Source organism: Castanea sativa, chromosome 5 (genome assembly GCF_040712315.1).
Source record: "Castanea sativa cultivar Marrone di Chiusa Pesio chromosome 5, ASM4071231v1".
NCBI lineage: Eukaryota > Viridiplantae > Streptophyta > Magnoliopsida > Fagales > Fagaceae > Castanea > Castanea sativa.
The window spans coordinates 53,253,490-53,275,705 of record NC_134017.1 but is presented as its reverse complement, the minus strand read 5'-3'; the positions used below and the strand labels follow the sequence as shown (position 1 = coordinate 53,275,705).

Below are 22,216 nucleotides of genomic sequence, written 5' to 3'. Positions count from 1 at the left end.
CCTAAACAACATTGCTTACTCTTTTTTTATGTATGCTCTTTTATTATTGGCTTAAATGTAAAAACACACCCTGGGGTTTGTGTCAGTAGCCAAAACACCTTCTGGAGTTTCAATCCTTCTTTTAACTCCCTAAGATTTCCATATCTGCCAAGTTGACCCCTGGAACTATCTTTCGCTAGCTATTATTGATTGAAAGTTGTTTGTGGTGTTCTTTCTCACGTAGATGCTCATCATTTCTCAAAACAGCAGAACCCACACTACCTGTGACAGTGGCCTTCTGCTTGTCTGCATCTCTGCTAGTGCTTACTTTATAAACACCTGAATCTAATACCAAAGTAAAATTACTTTTTTTTTCACCCAAAAAAAAAAAAACACAAAATCCAAAATGTTTTATGTAAAAATCGATGAACACATTAATTCTTTTGGTTTTTTTTTTTAAAGTTTCTGAAGGGTGACAAAGCATTCAATGCTAATTGCATTTGCTGCATTATTGGCTAGAATCTGATAATGATGACTAATTTTTCAAGTAACAAATCTGGAATATGAAACTGTCCTAAAGAATTAAGAGGAATGTGCAACCAAGTTTGGTCACCACCTGCTCAATGCTCACTTGCAAATACGACTAGAGTCCAAATCCAAAATTCTTGACCCTCCAAATGACAATGTTGAAAATAGAATATCACATCATCACTGAAATAATAGTAATAAAAGAAATAATATTAAGAGTAGCCATTGATGTGCCAGTGGAGGCCTCTACTCACAAGATTGAGTGAACATTATATTTGGATTTTGATCTTACAGAATATATATATATATACACATCAGGGTAGTCAAAGGCGAGCCGGGCGCTCGCCTAGGCGCCCGGGCGAGGCGAGGCGCCACTAAGGCTCTAAGGCGAGGCGCCTTTAGAGCCAGGCGAGAAAGGCAACCGCCTTAAGCCATGAAAAAGGCGCTAAGGCGAGAGCCTCAATTTTTTTTTTTTTTTTTTTTTATAATTATTTTATAGAAGTTTGTTGTGAAACTTATTTTTAGACTATTAATTTCAAAAGGCATGTTATAAAACCTATTGTTAGTTAAATTAATTTACAAATTTATTTTGTAAAACTTATTGTTATATAAAAGCTTATTGTAAAATGTATTGTTAGAACTAACTAATAGAGCCTAAACCATGTTAATCCTATTTTGAAATAATTTGATAGACCTAATTTCTTCATGCTACACATTGAAAAACACTTCATTATAGTATTATAATACACTAGGTATATATGATTGAAGTTCTATATGTAAAATAAATATATTAAGAATTTGGCGCCTCGCTTTACTCGGGCTAGTGCCTTTTTGTCATCTCAGGCCTCGGGCGATACAAGGCCTTGGCGCCTCAAGGTTGCCTTTCGCCTTTGACTACCTTGATATATATGTATATGTATAATGCTTGTTTGAGTTTTTGTCCAATTTACATTTTCTTTGAATGTTAATAATTATGCTGAGTCACTAATTTTAACAATTGCTTGATTAGTAATGATCACAATAATTACATAACTGATAGGAGTAATATAAAATGAAGTTTCTCCTTTTCAAAAAATACAGTTCAGAAATTTGAATATATTAATGTTAGCACCTTCAACTTTTCGGAGGAGTTTTATTACTTTCTGCGTGCACCCTTGACAGTTGCATTTTGAGAACATATGTCTGCCAACAAAAGGAATGAATCAAATGTAACATAAAAAGAAAGCAAAAGTTTAGTGAGACCGAGTAAAAGAAGTAAAGGCCAAAAAGAAGTAGATGAAAATGCATAATTGCTTTGGAGAAAGATGATAGAAAATGGCTTGAAGTAGGGGCCTCAATCTTTAAGAATTCATTTGATGACATTGTCAACAGTGGTTCTTCAAAATGGAGATGCCTGGAACCTTTTGCTTCCTATTTTCTGCTTTCTCTACAGTAGTATAATTCTTCCCAATCTAAGTTCAGGTAAATCAAATAAGTTGGGAGTTCCAAGTCTGAGAGAAAACAAGGGGGAATAGATGTGTAAGTGTGAAATGACATAAGCACCCCATTTGTTATTCATGCTAGATGCTACTACCATTTGTTGAAACACATACATTTTTACTTCCGATTTTTTTTTTAATATTCTTTTTGGTTGATAATTTCTTCTAAAAGGAATATATATATATATATATATATATTTATTTATTCAAGTCTATACCCATCAAATCCATGATTTTAGCTTTAAATATATACTATATTATAATTTGCGCTTATGCGCGAAAACATTGAATGATTGATAAAAAGGAAAAAAAAAAATGAAGAATCTTATTAAGGCATACACTTTATGCTGAGTCTTGTATGAATGTAACGGTAAGGAAAATTATTTTTCCATGCTAAGAGGCATACACTTTATCAAGATAGCTATTTTCTTGTCTCTAGTTCAGGATGTTAAAATTGATTGGTTAAATGGAAGATTTAATCCATAAATGCTGGTCTTTTTATTTGCTAAAAACTTTGAATGTCTCTTTTATTTCATGAACTTTGGATATTAGACATGCTTTGGGCTTTCTTTATTTCTTCAGGTTTTGGGGAAACTATATTTAGTTACTTGTACCATTTAACTGATGCATTGTAATATCTTTGGTGTCTACAACTTGAAATTTGTCACATCATGGCTTTCATGAGGCAGCTTCTCGTTAGATGATTTATTTCTAATCTCTTACTTATCAGAGTGCTTCAGCCTGCAGATTATTATTATTATTATTATTATTATTATTATTATTATTATTGTTTTCTGTTCATTCCATATTTGATTGCTCTTTGTTCCTTTTCTACTCTGACTCTTACCACTCCTCGATTCAAACTGAAGCTTTAATTGATGTTCTTCCATTGCAGGTTACTTAATTTATTTTGTATTAACTCTTTTTGCTACATGCAAGGGTTGGCCGTGCTGGTCAAACTCTTGTGGTTTTATCCTCATGGGTATGTCGTCAGACTCAATTACTGAATAGATGCCCATTTTAAGAGCTTGGTTAAAATATTTGAATTGTGCAAATTTTTGCTTTGCAGCTTTCCCCAAAATTCTGTTTTTTGCAGCATTTCTTATACTTTTATCATTCTGGTATGTTATTATTATTTTTTATTGCAATATTCTAAATTTACCCGGGATAGTTTTATTTGAATGTGAATGAATTCTTGAGTTCATGAATTTTCCTTTGAATCATGGATGCTATAGCCAATTTTTAAAATTATTATACAGATGCATCTTTCAATTAAAAGGGTTCTTAAAAGGAAGTGGAATGACGGGCAATATCAATAGCAATTTGTTGTTAAAGTTTTGGATGGCAACTATGATCTACTATCCATCCTCTTCCCAACCCCCCCCCCCCCCCCCCCCAACAATCTTTACCAAACCAATTAAAGAACAAAACAAAGGAGTAGAAAACACTGTTAGTGAGATTGCTCAGCTTGTCTAAAGATGCTTAAAACATAGGGGAGTAGAGACTTCTTTCTTCTTCTATTATTTATCTATTCATACTTTAAGAGTTTGAAATAGGACCATTCAAAATTCATCCTTGTGGTTTGAGGAGATTGGTTCTGATGCATTGAACTTTGATGAATACTGGAACGGAAAGCTTTTTAGGGGTTGGTCAACCTTTCTTGATTCCTTCAACTTGAGTTTGAAGTTGTGTGTTTGGAGCTCTCAACATCAATGATCTTTTTATGTTTTGAATTCATTATTTTGCTTTTCTCTGCAACTCCTGAAGTTCTCTTAATATGCAACAGCAGTTTATAAAGCTACATGAGTTTATCTGCTTCTTTCCTATCCCATGCTTTTCTAGTGAAGTTCAATCTATTGTCTACAACTGTCACATGCTGTTGGATTCATCTTGTAACTGTTAACCTCCATGAACTCAAGTATAATATTGGTAGCATGTGGATGATGAATCTGTTGTGTGCGTGCGTGTATTTCAACAGTGCATGTGTTTTTTTATTCATTTCATAATAGATGAATACAGCTTCAGTGCAAACAGAATTTCATAAAAAATTGTCATTATCAATAAAATAGCCTTAACAAAGAAGCCAATGACCTATAGCTCAATTTAGCATTTCCTTCTCCCATAATAATAAGGGGATGGAAGGTGAGGTCATGGGTTCAAGACCCATTTGGTACATGTGTAACTTATCAATTAAAAAAATCATTAAGATGTCTTTATTAATTTCCATTCTGAAGTTTCATCAGTAACGTTGGATATATATATATTTTTTTTTGTGGTAAACATGAGATTTATTGCAACAACTAAACCGAATACAAAGTCTCAGGGCACACCTGTTTAAGTACAAACCATCTAACTCAGCCTTAAGTGTTCTAACCACGTCCACAGGCGGACGGGTAAAAATCTCAAAACAACTGTCCTGGACAGCTCCCAGTCTAGCAAGCTTATCAGCGCTTCTATTTGCTTCTCGAAATTTGATTACATCTAAAATAGTGCCTTTTCTTCTTCTTCTTCTTTTTTTTTTTTTGGGGGGGGGGTGTTTGTGGTGGGGTGGGATGAGGGTTGCATAAATCTGCTCCACAACAAGTTTGGGACTGATGTCAATAACTGATTTCTATGGACTTGTTTTCCATTAGTCATCATAAAAAGATATCCGCAAGTGCAATGGTTTCATAATCAAAAGATTACATTCAATTAGTTATATCTGAATATTTTCATTTTCAAGTTGATAGCCATACAATTTTTCTTTCAGACTAGTGTTTCCTGTGAGCAATATTCTATGCTTCTCCGGTGGGTTTTTTTTATAGGGTTGGCGTTTGCCATCGGGCAAATGATGAGGACGTTGAAGATGAGGGCAGCAGTTCTCAGGAAGCTTTATTGAATAAGACCTCAAATAAGTCAAGTTCATCTAAAACAGATACTCATAGAAAGTGTTTTCCCCTCCGCTTTCACCATGTTGGAAGCCGCCAAAGGATTGTAATGTTGGTATGGCTACAATGAAAAGCTTCTTGTTGAGTATCTACCCTTGCTTCTTAAGATTGGTTATTTCTGTATTATTCCTCATTTTATTGTCACATAATCATTGGAAAATTTAACCTATCCAAATCTATTGTTTACACTGCTTATTTACCAGGTTACTGTGCTAGTTTTTGTTGTAATGTTGGCATGTGCTGTAATAATCTGGATTGGGATGGGAAAGAATTCTGTTGATTCTGCAGTTGTGACTCGGGTATGGACACAGTAATTTTTGTTCTACTTTTCCCTGTTGATATTGTCATATAATACTAGTTAAAGTTCTTCAACAGATTACTTGTTTGACGTTAAACTGTATGTAGTCATCATTACTGCAACATAAATTAAAGCATCTTAATGTTTGTCTATTTAATTTTGATCAGTCGTGCTGCACCGATGTAACTATTGTGTTCTAGACCTCCGGAAAGATATATAATGAGCTATTGATGGAAAATATCTGTTATAAATGAGATCTCTAGTAACCTAGTTGGGGCAAATAACAGCTGTAAATTTATACAGTAAATTAGTCAGGATTCCAGTTGCAGTTTGTGAAAGTAGAGATATAGAAGTTGGGCTGGTAGAAGAAAAAACTCTTTTATTAGCAGTTAAGGAGATTTTTGTAGATCTAGTGGTTAGAATAGTGGCTTTAGAGAGAGGTTATGCAAGTATTTATAAATTATGTTTTGACTTTTTTTTTGGATAAGTAAAATTATCTTTTGACTTGAAATGGGTAACTTGTATTAATTATTCGTTCTCATCTTTTGCTCGACAATTTTTTTGTTGTTGTTAATTTTGGATACTAGACCAACACTATTTTAGTGATAGAACAATCGATTGCCCTATTACTAGATTTGGGTGCTAGTAAGAAATGGTTCCGCTGCCTGTTACATCTCATGCTTGTATAGAAACTAGCCTTAGTGGCTTGACTTTTAACGTAATTATAGAATATTCTTCTAGTAATTTGCTTTAAAATTTCAATGAAAGTCTTTTCTCATGGTAAAGTAGGTTTAGTGTTCTACATGATATAGAGGATTTCTGGTTTTTGTTTATAACTAACATGTAGTGAAGCCATGTGGCAATGATTTTACTCATCATGCAGGTGTATGTAGACTTTTTTTCCATAGCAATACTTTTATTAGGAGGAGCATTAGCATGTTATGGTGAGCAACAACATTTTAATGGTCATTTTCTTTTTTAAATTTCTGTATCTGTATATTACCTATTTCTTTCTTTGGTATTGTGACTTAGTGCTGCTAGCCTTTTGTGTATTATGGCATCAGAATTGAAGATTTCTCTCAGTGCTACTGAGTTATTTCAATTTCAAAATTAGATTATTTAGATGATTATGTTTGAAGCTGAAAAATGTTAAGTTGATCACTAGTGGGATACTATATAAAGCCTTGTAAATGTGAGGAGAATGGTAGAGAGAGTGGATTTGAATCATTTTTGGGTGCAAGCCTTATGAGCTTCTCTTGAAAGAATGGTTCTCTAGTTGGTGAGTTAGTCCCTAAGTAGACCATTAGAGGGGTTGATTGAGTCGCTCTCCTCAAGTAAGTGATGTCTTGAGTCTTTCCCACCTTCTTACTTTTGTATTTCTATCTTGATTTCCCTTAAGAAATTTTATTATTCTTTGCCACTCATTTCTTCCTGCATCATATTATTGTCTATGAGGATGTCTCCTAATATATTCATGTTACTATGGCAAATTTTAGGTTCAACTACGTTAATTCCCTATCATTAATGTGTTGTTATTAGTCACCAAATAAAACAAATATCAAACCTAATTGGAATGATGTGTGGTGTGGGGACGCACCATTATTAAAGAATTACTCCCTGACTTATTTGTGATTTTTGTGGATAAAGTTACCTCTGTACATTCTTGTTTAAAGTTCAACAAGGGAAAAAAAAGGAGGGATCCATTCTAAGAATCTTAGATTTAGTTGTGCCTTTCATGATTGGGAACTTGAGTTGGTGGGTTATTTTTTGGGAAACATGCAAAAGCCTTAAAACTTAAAAGTCAAAATCAATGTGTTTCTTCTTCTTCTCAATTTAAACTGACTCTCTCATGGATCTTTGAAGATTTTAATGTAAAAAGTCACAACGGTCTCTCTCTTGGTCCTTTAGTTTTGATCATTCGATAATTGAGATAGTGGGCATTTGACTTGGACTTCTCCTAGCCTTTTAGTGCCAATGAACAATAAGAGTTTTGTTCCTAACGAAATAATGTACAATCACTTCTTAAGGGTTCCTTCAAAAATATTTTCTTAAATTTTTTTTTTTTGTCAACTGTGAGAGAGGATTGTGCATGTGTTTGTTTCATGATCTTGAATGTAAAAGCATCACAACATCACATTATTGTTTAAGGAGACTCAAAACCGGCTGTCAAAATTTCGATTAATCATGAATCATAATAAAAGTCCCGACTAGAAAGGGTCATTGATTATGTACCTTCCATCTAGCTCTTAGTTTTCTTGAGGCCCGGCTACCTCGAATTAGCCAGAAATACTGTTTTAGTTTTTTATGTATTAGGATTAGTATGGGGGGATTCCGTAGTTTCTTTATTGAATCTAAGTTGTTTCAGTTCGTGGTTGAGGAAGGAGGTAATGTTTTCTCCCTTAAGATCTTTGAACGGGGCAAATACCATATGCAATCGGTGTTTATGGGCAAGGGTGCAGCGCTTTGGACTTTGCGGAATCTGGAACACATTGTGATTGGGGCTAGCTCTAAGCAATTCTTCACTCTTAGGGAAGGTGCTACTGCGTACACTTTGCAACGGGGGTCCAATTCTTTTGGGCGGTTGTATCGATGACGAGCTTAAGGTTGGTGGGCAGCGGCGAAATATCATTATTCCAGCCGGTAAATTACAACAGGATGGAGAACTTTTGGGATTGAATTACGGAGGATGTTGGAACCTGCTCGATATGCGTTGGGTGGGTTGAAGTTTGTACCGTATAGATTTAAGCAGAGCCTAATACATCATCCTACCAGGTCATTTGTGGATGTTGTTAGAGATCCAGCGCAGGCAAGGTTGAAATATGATCAGCAGCCCCTTAACAAAGATAAGATTAAGGCTGGCTTCGTGATGAATAATGAGGAGTTTCCAGGTGACAAATCTCACACTCAGGTTGTAGTTTCTGAAACTCATGCTGGTAGTTTTCATCGACGCCGTGGGTGGTGGTGAGGGTGGAGTAGGTGATATTAATGGCAAGAATAATAGTGAGGAGAAAATCCCGGAAGGAATTAATTGCAAGAATCCTTTGAAGATTAGTTTGAATTCAAAAATGGTTGAGTTTGGAAAGTTGCGTGATTTTAGGAAGGGATGTTGGCTGGGGAGAGGGCTGACAGTGAGTGTGAATGAATATGGGAAGAGGCGGGTATCTTGGGATGCGGTAAGGGTGGTCGACAAGGCGCGGATGGGTACCAAGGAAAGGTGATACTAATAACGTAGTGGGTTTGAGCCCATCCAAGAGGAATGCCTCGGCCTTGTTGGGTAATAAAGACATTAGTTTGGGCACGGGTCCGGTACCGCTGTCTTTGAGATTGGAGAAAGTTCTCATAGTGGCCCACGGGCTCTGGAGTCCTCTCGATCGGAATGGGTTTACAACAAGCTCGGGTAGTAACGAGATCAGCGTCCGAAGGAGGTTAGGTGCTCAACGGCCAAACCCATCGCATCGGAGCTTCCCGCAACGTCGTCGAAGGTCTCGGTGCTCACACCCGAGATATCGGAGCAAGTTGCGATGACGCCGAAGGCTCGATGGCTCCCAACCACCACCTCGGAGCAACCTAAGATGTTGTCGACGGTACCGTTTGATGTAGCGGTGACGGAGTTTGAACATGCCGTTGCTCGGCCTAGTTCGAAGCGACTAGCGCCGCCTCCCCCGAGGCGAACGGGTCCGGCGGCGGTGGCCCGAGTCTCCCGCGAACAGGGTGTCGATGACCAGTACGCGGTGTGAGTCGAGATTGGTGCGGAGGTGTCATCGGTCATGATATCGGAACGGGTAATGAATACGGAAGATCCGATAGTGTCGGAGGCGGGTGTCTTTGTCTTCTTCGGTGGCATCGAGAGGAAGGGGATGAGGATTTCATGCGTTTTGAAGGTTCGGTTCTTTCGACCTTGTGGGAGTTCCATTACTGGCCCATCTATTTCGGACTTGATTGGAGACTTGGATAAGTCTTGGGGTAATTCCAAAGATTGGATATTACAAATGCGTGATGGTCGGCAATTAGTGCTCCCACGTCACTATACCGTTCTCCGAGTGTATGTCAGTTTGCTCAAGTTTAGAGGGAGAGGGTGTACCAAGTAATGTTTCTTGTACAAATGAAGGGAAGAGGGTTAATTGGGCGGATGAGAGTGAGGGGTTAGTGGATTCCTTGACTGTGGTTCTGGGACGATGAGTGAGGCTGTGGGAGTCGATGTAAGGTTGAGGTCTTGTGAGGGAGGTGATGAGCCTTTAGTTGTGGTTCCTTTGGCTGCGAAGGGCCGTTGGAGTTGGAGTCTAGTCCATTGAAGGAGATTGGGTGTAAGGAGTGTGTGGATAATTGCCATCTATCGCAATGGGTAACCAATAGGATAAAGGCTTTCAAGAAATCGTGGGAACTTCACGGAAGGTTTTGAGGAGCGATCAGGGTGTTATTAGCCATAGAGGCCGGGGGAAAAAGAAAGGCGGAAACTTGTGGTGGGTGGTCGAGAAGATGTTGGTTAAGTCGGACGAGAAGGTCGAGAGGGAGTTGAAGAATTTGTTGTCATCTTTAAATGTTGAGTCTGATACAAATAAAGTTAGGGGTGCAAGTTCTGAGCGGGCAGTTGTGTCTTATCAATGAAGGTGAAGATTATTTCTTGGAACGTTAGAGGGTTGAATGAGCAGGATAAAAGGCTCAGGGTTAGAAACTTGATTAGGAAATGGGGGCCAGATGTGGTTTGTCTTCAAGAGACCAAAATGGGGCTAATTAATAGAGCCGTGATTCGTAGCTTGTGGGGTGGACATCATGTTGATTGGTCTTATTTAGGTTCATGTGGTGCTTCTGGTGGTGTGTTAGTGATGTGGGACACTCGGGTAGTGAATAAAATGGAGGAAGCAGTGGGGAGATTTTCGGTTTCTTGTAAGTTTACAAGTGTGTCAGATCAGCTTGTATGGGCGTTTACGGGTGTTTATAGGCCTAATTTATACCGAGATAGGAGATTATTATGGGAGGAACTTTGTGGCTTGAATAGCTGGTGGAGCGTCCCATGGTGTGTGGGTGGTGACTTTAATGTGGTTAGATTCCCTTCTTTCACTCCTTGCTATGAGGGATTTTTCTAACTTCATCTCGGAACGAGGTCTTATTGATTTGCCACTGCAAGGAGGTACCTTCACTTGGTCTAATTCTAGGGAAGCGCGAAGGCTAGAGGCTTTGGACAGATTTTTGTTTTACGCAGATTGGGAGGATAAATTTCCAACGGTTTCTCAAAGGCGAGTTTGTCTAAATTGTGCTCAGATCATTTTCCAATTGTCCTTGAGGGTGGATCTTTTCAGAGAGGGAGTATGCCATTTAGATTTGAGAATATGTGGCTAAAGGATGAAGGTTTTGTGGATAGGGTACGGTCATGGTGGGATTCCTATCAGGTTCATGGTGCGCCGAGTTTTATTTTGGCTAATAAATTAAAGCTCCTTAAAAATGACTTGAAAAGATGGAATGTGGAGGGGTTTGGTCATGTGGATGTTCGGATTAGAAACTTGTGGAAGGAACTTAGTGTTCTAGAGAGTAGGGAGGAGAATCAGGGATTATCAGCGGAGGAAAGAGTGGATATGGGAAGAATTCGTGAAGACTTAGAGAAAGCTACCCTGTTGGAAGAAATTTGTTGGAGGCAGAAATCTAGAGTTCTTTGTGTTAGGGAAGGAGACAGGAATACTAAGTTCTTCCATCGTATAGCTAATTCTCACAGGAGGGTTAATTCTATTGATAGGCTTATGGTGGATGGGGTGTTGTCTTCGGACCCTGCTGCTATAGCAAATTGTATCTCTCAATTCTATAGGCAGCTTTACTTTGAGGATGTGGCTCACAGACCGGTCTTAGATGATGTGGACTTTTCTAGCATCTCGGTGGAAGATGCGAGTTGGCTAGATAGGCCTTTTGAGGAAGATGAGGTGTTCGAGGTGATCCATGACTTTAATGGTGATAAGGCACCTGGCCCGGATGGCTTTTCCATGACATTCTTTCAATCTTGTTGGGGTGTCTTGAAAGCGAAATTATGGCTGTATTCCACAATTTCCATACTCGCGGTGTTTGAGAAGAGTCTTAATGCTTCATTCTTAGCCCTTATTCCTAAGAAAGTGAATCTTGTGGAGGTAAAGGATTATCGGCCTATGGGCTTAGTTGGTGGGGTGTATAAGATTATTTCTAAGGTTTTGGCTAATAGGCTTCGTAGGGTGGCGCATGGAATTATCTCGAGGTTCACAAAATGCTTTTGTGAAGGGCGAGACAAATTTTGGATTCCGTCTTGATTGCTTCGGAGAATGTATTGATAGTAGATTGAAGTCGGGAGTTAGGTGTGCTTTGTAAGTTGGATGTGGAGAAGGCATATGATCATGTGAGTTGGGATTTTTTATTGTATATGCTAGGCGGTGTGGTTTCTCGAAAAATGGAGAAATTGGATAAGGTATTGCATTTCAACTGTAAAGTTTTCCATTTTAATCAATGGTAGCCCAACTGATTTCTTTGGAAGTTCTAGGGGGCTTCGGCAAGGGGATCCTTTATCCCCATTGTTGTTTGATATTGTGATGGAGGCATTAAGTCGTCTGTTGGATGTGGCTGCCTCCATGGGCAATTCTCGGGCTTTTACGTGGGCAATACGGCATTCCGTCGGTGATGGTGTCTCACCTTCTATTTGCAGATGACACTTTGATTTTTTGTGATGCTGAACCTTCTCAGATTGCTAATTTGAGGGCGATTCTTGCTAGATTTGAGGAGGTGTCTGGGCTTCGTATTAACTTAGGGAAATCTGAGCTGGTACCTGTTGGTGGCGTATCCAATTTGGAGGATTTGGTTGGTTTGTTGGGGTGTGGGCAGTCTTCTCTGCCCTTGAAATATTTGGGCCTTCCTTTAGGTGCAAAATTTAAGGATTTATCTGTTTGGAACCCGATTCTTGAGAGAATGGAGAGGAGATTAGCAGGTTGGAAGAGAATGTATTTATCTAAAGGGGGTAAGGTGACACTCATTAAAAGCTCATTATCGTCTTTACCTACATACTTTCTTTCCTTACTTCCTTTACCGGGGAAGGTGGCCAAGCGTATGGAGAAATTACAGAGAGACTTTTTGTGGGATGGGATTGGTGGTGAACCTAAAATGCATTTAGTTAATTGGGCCAAGGTTTGTAGGCCTTTGCAGGATGGGGGGTTGGGTATAAGACAGTTGGGTAATTTTAATTCTGCCTTACTAGGTAAATGGTTGTGGAGGTATGGAACCGAGACTGATGCGTTTTGGAGGAGGGTTATAGAGGCAAAATATGGGAATATTTGGGGTGGTTGGTGTTCGAAGAAAGTGACAAGTCCCTATGGGGTAAGCTTGTGGAGATATATTAGAAGTGGCTGGTTGAACTTCTCTAAACTCCTGGTTTATGATGTGGGGGAAGGTACTAGAGTGAAATTTTGGAAGCATGTGTGGTGTGGGGATTGTACTCTCCAGAGGCCTTTCGGAGCTTTATTGTATTAGTAGGTCCAAGGACTCCTCGGTGGTGAAGTTATGGGGTGGTCGCTGGGAGGTTTCAACTGGAATGTGCTATTTCGTCGTCCTCCACAAGATTGGGAAGAAGAAGCCTTTGATCGGTTTATGGGGCTACTCTACTCCTCGTCGGTGAGAGGGTTTGGACCGGATAAGGTTTGTTGGAAGTACCAAGGAATACAGGATTTGAGGTTAGAGATTATTACAGCTCCTTCTATCCTCATATTCCTGTCTCCTTTCCATGGAAAATGATATGGCAATCGAAGGCTCCTCCAAGGGTAGCCTTCTTTTCTTGGTCTGCTTCCTTAGGTAAGATCTTAACAACAGACAATCTTCGTAAAAGACGAGTGATTGTGCTTGACTGGTGCTTTATGTGTAAGAGGTGTGGGGAGTCGGTGGATCATCTTCTACTTCATTGCACCATAGCTTGGGAGCTGTGGTCTCTGGTTTTCTGCTTGTTTGGTATTCAGTGGGTTATGCCTCGTGTTTGTTCTTGAGGTGTTTGAGGCTTGGCAAGGAAAGTTTGCGAGACATCGTCACATTGATATTTGGAAGTTGGTACCTCACTGCTTGATTTGGTGCATTTGGCGAGAGAGGAATGCTAGAAGTTTTGAGGGTTGCGAACGCTCTTTGTTGGAGATTAAGTCTTATTTCTTACACACTCTCTTCGAATGGAGTGTGGTTTTTTCTCATTTTTCCTTTTCTTCCTTCTCTATTTTTCTTGACCGTTGTTCTCTTGTTTCATGATTTCTGCATCATTAGTACATCCCCTATGTACTCGGTTTGACAATTCCTTTATTATTATTAATAATACTCTTACGTTATTTATCAAAAAAAAAAAGTCAAAATCAAACTAGCCCAAGATCTTCTAATTTGAAATTATAACCCTCGTGGATGGAAAAGGCTATCACTTGTGGTGCATTTGATTTATTTTAAAGTATATTTGATTAAGTAGGATTAAAATAGGGTACATAGAATGTAATTTTAGTAAAAGTGGAGACAAAGATGAAAAGGTGGTAAGAATTTATGGTTAAGAGATACTAAAGAGCAAGAACTTTCGATATTTTGGATCAATAATTCATGAAGACGGAGAGATCAAAGAGGATGTGAATCATAAGATAAGAGCTTAAGCTATTAGGATATGGTGAATTTATCCGCATACTTCTAACATCTCTATGATACTAAATGCTGAGCTATTAAGAAGCAAAATATTCATAAAATGAGTATAGCTGAGGATGTTAAGATGGATTAATGGAAATTGTAAATGAACCAAAAGATAGAATTTGAAATGTGAATATTTGCTTAAAGATAAGGGGCCACCTTTAATGAAAAGAAGAGGGAGAGTTGTTTTAGATGGTTTAGTTATATTCGAAAGAGAGCAATAATGAACGGGTGAAAAAGAGAGTTGTAACAAATTGATGGAATGAAAAAACGTAGAGGAAGAGGAATAATATTAGTAAAAATAGTAGAAAATGACATGTCAATTAAGGAAATAATAGAGAGTATGACTTCGGATAGAATAGTGGTAGAGAATACATGTCGTCGATCTTGATTAATATGTTGAGGAACCATAACCAACCCCCAAAAGTTTGGAACTAAGGTTTGGTTGTTGTTGTTGCTTTTCACTCAAATCTTCTACCTTCCGCTTTACTGCCGCCATCTACAATCTGTACATTGTGCAATACCTGCCATATGCAATTCTGCTTTACTAATAAGACTGCCAAACATTCAAAATCTGAACTTGTGAAGCAGAATAAATTTGGGGTATGATTTGTTTTGTTAGGGTAACATGGTTTGAGGTGTTACTTTGCTAAATGGACAGAATTTTCCTTGAACCTGGTTTGGAGAAAAGTTCCTCCAACCCACTTTGCCCCAAGTCAAAGAAGCATCCACGTGTACTTTTAATCACATGACCTACTTAATAGTCAAATGACTTGTTTAAATAACATGAATTGGGATGAGATAGATCCAAAGTTTATTTTGGTTGGTTATTGGGAGAATGAGGTTGCTAGTTTCGTGGAATGGCTGGATTTGGTGGTGGTTCTTGGTTACCAGAGTTGTTGGTGGTTGTGGGGGCGGGGGTTTGTGTGGCAGTAGAGGGCTGCGAGGAAGAAGAAAAAAGGGGGAAAATTCAAATTAATTTTAAAATGATTTTAGAATTAAATTTTGCTTTAAAATAATTTTTTATTAACATAAACACGTCGGTTCAGCTTATGAAAGTGAGACTGAATGATCAATCTGAAAATTTCCCAAACTTCAGTGGTTTATAATTTTGAATTAAAAGACCACGGATTCAGTTTGAGTTTGATCCTAAGTTCAGGGGTGCTTTTGCATTTTCCCTTCTTTTCAATCTACTATATTCTAATATGCCAAAACTGAAGTGGCTGATAGGTTACATTGAAAGATAAGGCTTGGTGGTCTATCCAGTGTACTTTGCATAATGAGGCATTAAGAGGATCTACTGGCATGAAATTACTGTGGAGTATTTGGGGGTTTTAGAGTTTCTAGAAAGGATACCCTTTTTCTTTTGGACATCAGCCTTGGGAAAATTTTCTAATTGGAGGGTGGGGTTATGTATCCATGGTTTACTCCCTAGGGTTGGGTCCAAAGGGCTCTACCTTGGTGAGGTTCCACATCTTCAAAAAAAAAAAAAAAAAATCTAACTGTGCATAACTTGATTAAACAAAATATCATTCTAGTGGATCACTTTTGTATGTGCATAAGGAGCTGGGGGAGGCTACTGATCACATGCTACTTCATTGTGCACTTGCCAAGGACTTGATCTCTTTTTTTTTTTTCCTTTTTTGGAGATGTTTTCAGTTATATGTGTGATACTGCTTGTGTTTTTTTTGTTGGCAATGAATGTTTGGAAAACATAGAATCAGTGCAAATTTGGAGTGGTGCCCTGCTTTGCCTTATGCTGATAGAGAAAGCCTTACATTCAACAGCATTGAGTTACCTACTCTCAAGTAAAAATGTGTAGTTCTGCATAATCTGTTGTGATTGACCTAATGCGACCAGCAACATCACTTCTCTTTCTTTTGTGGATTTCCTTGACAATATTTGTTTGTAATATTTTAGGAGACTCTTTATAAAACTTTTTTTTTTTTGATAGGTAAAAGGCAAGTATATTAAAAAAGCTAAATGCAAAATAGCACTAAAATATCAAAAGTAAAAGCAAAGACAGAGAATCAAAAACAAAAAGACACTAACTACAAAGAAGAAGAGAGCTAAGGAATAACGGAAGAGAATCACTAGATGTGAGTTCCCAAGCCCTAACCCAATAAAAAAGGGAACCAGAAAAAAGTGCAAGCAGTTGGTCATCAGATCTATCCAAATCCTCAAATGTCTGCCGATTGCGTTTCCTCCAAATACACCACATCAAACACAAAGGAACTAAATTTCAAATGTGAGATGAATGTTTCCCCAACCAATTCCACTAGCCAAAAAGAAAATCCGATACCGTACTTGAGGGGACCCATGAAATCCCAAAGGTTCTATAGGCAAAGCACCATAGCCGATAGGCCTTTCCACAACGCAACAACAAATGATCCACTGTTTATCCACAACAACGACACATAATACACTAATCAACGAAGTCAAATCCCTTAAGCCTCAAATTATCTCTTGTGAGAATCCTATCCCATGCCGCTGTCCAAACAAAGAAAGAGACCCATCGGGGTGCCTTAACCTTCCAAATACCTTTCCATGGAAATACAATGGAGGGAAATCCATGTAACTTGTGATAATATGAGCGGATAGTAAAATCCCCGTTCTTTGTCATTTTCCATCTCATACGATCTCATACCAAGGTTTCTCCTCTTTCTAATAAAAATTTCAAATTACTTTTAAAAGAATCATATAATATAAAATAAAAAGTCATAATTTTCCAATTCAATGTACATGAAAGAACCAGTTTGTGGGATGGAGAATTTTAGCAGTCTAAGTTTTCCATTACTTATTTTAACTGACTTTTCTACATTTCTTTGGAGTAGTAAGGTACCTTGGTTATTGACTACCTGTTTAGTCAAAACGAAAATGCAATTATTGTTATCTCTCTCTCTCTCTCTCTCTCTCTCCTTTTGTTCTTTTCTTTTCCTCCATTGTTTTAATTTTCTTGGGATATAATTTTTTTTGTCTTTGTTGCTATGAGTTCCATTCAGGACTTCTATTATGCTTGAAAATGAGCAAAGTTAGATCTGAGCGAGCTTCATCCGAAATGTGAAAGGTATCTAAATCTTTTATTGTCTTGTTTTTCTCTTTGATTTTCGGGGTGTCACAGCCAGCGTTGATATAATGCATTTGGTGGCTCCATTATAAATTTATAATACTACTAAAATCCTTTTTTTCTCCATGTGTATGTAGTTGTAGCATTTATCTTGCTTATTAATGTCCATCAGTGGGTTTGCAGTTCCATGTATATTGTTGGCAAGTATTCTGTTCTGTGCAGGTTTCAGGTTTAGCTGTTGTTTCTGTGCTCTGTTTCACTTCAAGTTCTTTTGTAGCTCTTTTAACTGATATTCCGGTAGAAACTTCTCTGTTGGTCATCAAAATTATTTTGTACAAAAAAAATTGAATTCAGCTTTATAGCTTTCTCTAACTTCATCATGTCATGATGGTTGCAGATGCTATATCACTGGCCGCAACATCCCATAAAAGTTGTTTATACGTCTCTCTTGCTCATTTTGTATTATTTTAAAGGTATGTGGTTCTATTTCTGTGTCAGGGTCTCAGGCTGGTGAAAATGATGAGGGTACATTTTCTATGTTTGCTTCATTCACGTCCATTTTTTCTTCTTTCACATATTAGTCCTCCCATCTCTTAACATCTTATCTTGGTTCTTCCTTTATTGCTTTTCTTAGCAAGGTTTCCTTCTTGTTTTCTTTCTGCAACTATCCTGAATGATTTTGCACCGTCCTGTGTGAAATTCTACCCATTGTCCATTTTTAAATATTTGATTCTTCATATGGCCATGGAATGGGTTTTGAGACTTAATTTATTGGCTGATGAAACTAATTGCATAGGTGTTCATATATCTGCTGATGGATGATATATGTGTATAAGGTGACATCGGTCTCTAGACTCTGGAGAATCAAGAATTGAACCCATTATCATATTTGGTTGTACTTGATATTATTATATGAAGATCAAAGCAACAAGTAGCTAAGAAAAAATATAGTTGTCCTAGGTTCTCAGTTTCAACCATTGACCGCTCAGAAATTTTTTTGACTTAATAACCATGCCTTGGACCTGCATAAAGAATATTGTTCTTCCCCAATGATATTTTATAGAATCAAGATAACATCCTGAATCTGCTTATGCCCATCTTTTACATAAATGGAATTTGACCACTGTGCGTTATGCAATCAGGAAAATATGTGATATCAAACTGGATTTACACTTAGTTTTGGTAGCTGGCATCTGATATCCATTTGGATAATGTTACATTCTGAGACCAATATCAATCCATTGCCTGATTATTCTGAATTTTAAAACAATCTAGCATTCTGAGAAGGTGAAGGTGTTCTTGGTTTGTTTTTCTGTTTTGAGATTTAAGAAAGGGTGACTTTAATCTATCAAGACAAAATTTTAAATTTTGAAAAGAGTAGTTTGTAGGCATGAATGAGGGAAAGCTATCCTGGAGAGAGTAAGTTCTTGATTTGGAGAAGTGATTAGTTTTTCTTTCATTTTAAGTCAGGAAAGTTTAAATTTGGCTGGAGATACAGTTCATGAGGCACCAAACTGTAGGAGATGGATCAGGGTTTATAAATTGGGGCCACTTGTAGAAAGAATGCGAAATTTTACGGGCATGTTTGGGAATGGTTCATTTTTCTGTTTCAAAAAACTTGGTTTTAGAGATGAAAACCAAAAAAATCTTCTGTTGAGTTGAAATGTATAGTTCATTTGGAATGTAGAAAACAAAAAGCAATATTTTGGAACAAATAAAAAATTTTGTTTAGATGCTCATGGCATCCCCCCAAAAAATATTTGGGCAACTTAATGACAATCCCACTATCACATATTTCTTCAACAGCCTCTATAGCCCCACGTCCAAAATCCTATTGACTCCAGCCGCCCAGCAACAGCCCCCCCATCAAGCAGTATTATCCCCAACAATCTGAAAGACTGAAGCCACCATCAACAACCAATTTAAACCTCATCAAACCAACACATTACCTTTTCATAAAGCACAAAAACCCCATCAAAGGCCCCATACTCACACCAACAACAAAAGCAAAGCCACGTTCAGGAAACTCAACGAACACCCAAAAAAAAATCATTTATCAATTGGTGCACCCACACCAAAGCTCTCCCTTTGCTTGTGTATCTTAAGCTTGTTGGCATTTTCAAGGTGGAGGAATAGAAGGTGTTGCAGTTGATGATGCACTTGAAGTGATGCAATTGAGCCTATAAACCTTAAGAGAGAGGGAATACATTTTTGGATGGAGGGATGAGCTCTAATGCATTTAGGGGGTTTTTTTAATGGGTGATGAAGTTTGAGTAAGTCAGTTTGTGAGTCAAAGCCCATTACTCCCCTTTTAAATGCAACTTTTGAAACATGAGGGTTTCCGCCACTACAATATAAGGTGAAATATAATTTTGCTTAAAAAATAAGGATCCTCTATTATTCTGTTTGTGAAGCTTGAATTGTGTGTTTTTAAAAAGTCATAGTTAGTGCTCAAGTCTCCTGCTTCTGTGAGTTAAGAGAGAGGTGGTTGGTAGGCAGCTGTATCCAATTTTTGGAGAGAGTGATTCCCAGGGTTTGAGTATTTTTTACTGTAATTGTTTTCCATGTTAGTTATTGCTTTCACACCACTTACCTTAAAATAAGTAGAAAGCATGTTGCTTTACATATTGATTGATAATATATGTGACTACAGTGGGAAGCAACATAGGCTTATGATGAGTGAAAAACATTGCATGCACTCATTCTTCTATATTAAGTGTTGAATCAATACTGTCATTGTTCAGAAGTAGTGAGCAGCTAACTTACAATATGATGTGTTGTTGCCAGGTTCATCAACATTAATAGTTGTGTTGACAGTGTAGCCAATTCATTGTCGTATCCTTGATCATGATTTGGGGGAGAATTTAAGTTAAAAGAAGAAGGGATAAAGCAAGCTTTACGATAAAGTGGGTGCATAAGAATGTGAGTTATATAATGTGGAAAAAAGAAAAGGAACCAGTGTACATGTGATTGGCTTTCAATAATGAATGCGAGGAATATATATATATATATATATATATATATATATATATATATATATATATATATATATATATATATATATTGGAGGAAACTGTTGTATGTTTCTTACTTAAATAATTCTAACAAAAAGGGGGACAAGAATTAAGTGATGAGAATATCTTGGATCTAGTTTTTTTCTGATGTTTATTGATGGGAGAATTTATTATGACTTGGTAGATTAAGTTGATAAAAGGAGATTTTAAAACCAATAAAAATACTAGGAGTGCTGTAAACTTCAGTTAAAATTATTGTGGAAAGAAACAAAAATTATATACAATCTGTTTGAATTGATGCCAAGGTTTTCTGGTGAAGCTGTATTTGTACTAAAGCAATGAACTTGTTTGGGGAGGAGAAATCGAGACTTGATTTTTGATGACATAAGTTCATGATGGAAAAAACACACTCATGATACTAATTATCCTGCTGATTTAGTTCTTATGCTTGTTGAATTTTGTTTTTAACAACCTTGGTTCAACCCCTATTAGTTTTTATTGATAAACCGTAATAATTAGGGATTTGTGGGTTAATATCATTGTGCCAAAATTTTTTGATAGTATATTTATATTTCTTTAGTATCTTTATGCTATCATTATCAGTATAGTTCTTCATCTCTCCCATGATTTGAAGCCTATCTGGGATCTTTCTCCCATAAGATGACTTACTGTTATGCTGAAATTGTCTTTATTGTTTTAGGGTGGTCATTTAGATGCATTGCATACCAAACAAACAAGATTTGTTTTGTTTTTTCTTTCATATGAGGTGAGATGGACATGATGCCATTAGTGACTTAAGCTTTATCTCTGCAAATATCAAGAGCGAGTCCAATATAATTGCCTTTTTGGATGCAAATGGGTGCTCTCTTTCTGCCAAATTAGGGAAGAAGGTTTGGAATTTATAATTGATTGAGAATGGCTTGGTTGTTACCTTGAGAGATATCAACAGAAGTGGCTGAGTTACATCCTTGACTGGCAGTCAGACAGCCGTAAGGTTGCCGTTGCCCATGGTTTTGACATTCTTGGCATGTATATATTGAAAGTATGCTAAGTGAGGGATTTTTTTGTGTATGCACTAGTTCCAAAAATTTTGAGGTGCTAATTTTTTCCACAGATGGATTCAAAATGCCTTACATTTTATTCCATGGCTCTTGTTGTTAAAGCTAACTTATGTGCATGCTCTTTGCAAAGTTCAATTAGTTCACACCATGGTTATCCAATAATGTTGTCAAGTTGAATTCAGAATCTTCAAATTTAGTATTGATAGAACTGTCAGATTCTTATTCAAGATTAGGTTTGTAAAGCCCATTTTTCATGCAACTCTCAAATCTTTACTTTGCTCTATGGCTTTGCAATTGGTAGTTCTCCATAAGCAAAATTCAAGTTATCATTAAAGTCCTTTATTTTTCTCTTCAAACTGAACATATTTTGCTCGCTCAAATGTTTAGGCTACATAGCTTTTGTTTATATATACGTTGGTATTAAAGTTTAAGGGGAAACGACATGGCGGGCTATTCGGTATACTACTGCCATGTCGATGGACCCAACCCAAGTTAAAAAATCAGAACCTATTGGGCCGATTTGATTTTATTGATTTTTTAAACGTTATAAGTGGAGTCTCCCAAGAAGCAAGCGAATGCAACAGGCTCAGGATTCATGACTAATACAAATACAATAGACCACAAACACAGTTTACAAAATTTCCAAATACTTTATGGTAAAACAATGAAGTAAAATTAATCTGTTTGTCTAAATTTTATGTAGAGAAACAAAACTAGACCCCAAACACAATTTATTAATAAATCGTACCACAAGCATTCCTTTCCAAAAGCATAAATCTAATTACAGTCTGTCACATTACTAGAATTAAACCAATCAATTTTTCTAAGTGCACTATCATTCGGGAAGACAAAAAAGTTCTATTTTACACCATAAAAATCTACTTTATCTATTTTTCTATCTCATTTTACAACTCACTCAACATCTCAGATTCTATTTTTTACATATAACTTATTAAAATAATATAAATTATATCAACAAATAATATAAAAAATTCAGTTTCTCTCTCTTCACTTCCATCTCTCTTTCTACCTTTTTGACTCTTTCTCCAGCAAACCTACTCAACACCTTCCACCAAAACTCAGCCACAAACATCAATTTTGGCACCACCAAAATTACCCAAACAAAAAAAACTATCACCACCAACCAACTAGCCACCACCACTTAAAATCCTTACCACCACTGATATCTCATAGGCAATGTGCCCGCCTTGCAACATAGGG

The 22,216-nt window shown here is 37.2% G+C and overlaps 1 pseudogene; it reads left to right on the top strand.

Moving 5' to 3' along the window:
* The first annotated feature begins 1,862 nt into the window (after positions 1-1,862).
* LOC142635405 (uncharacterized) lies at positions 1,863-21,077 on the top strand (annotated as a pseudogene).
* Positions 21,078-22,216: the final 1,139 nt, after the last annotated feature.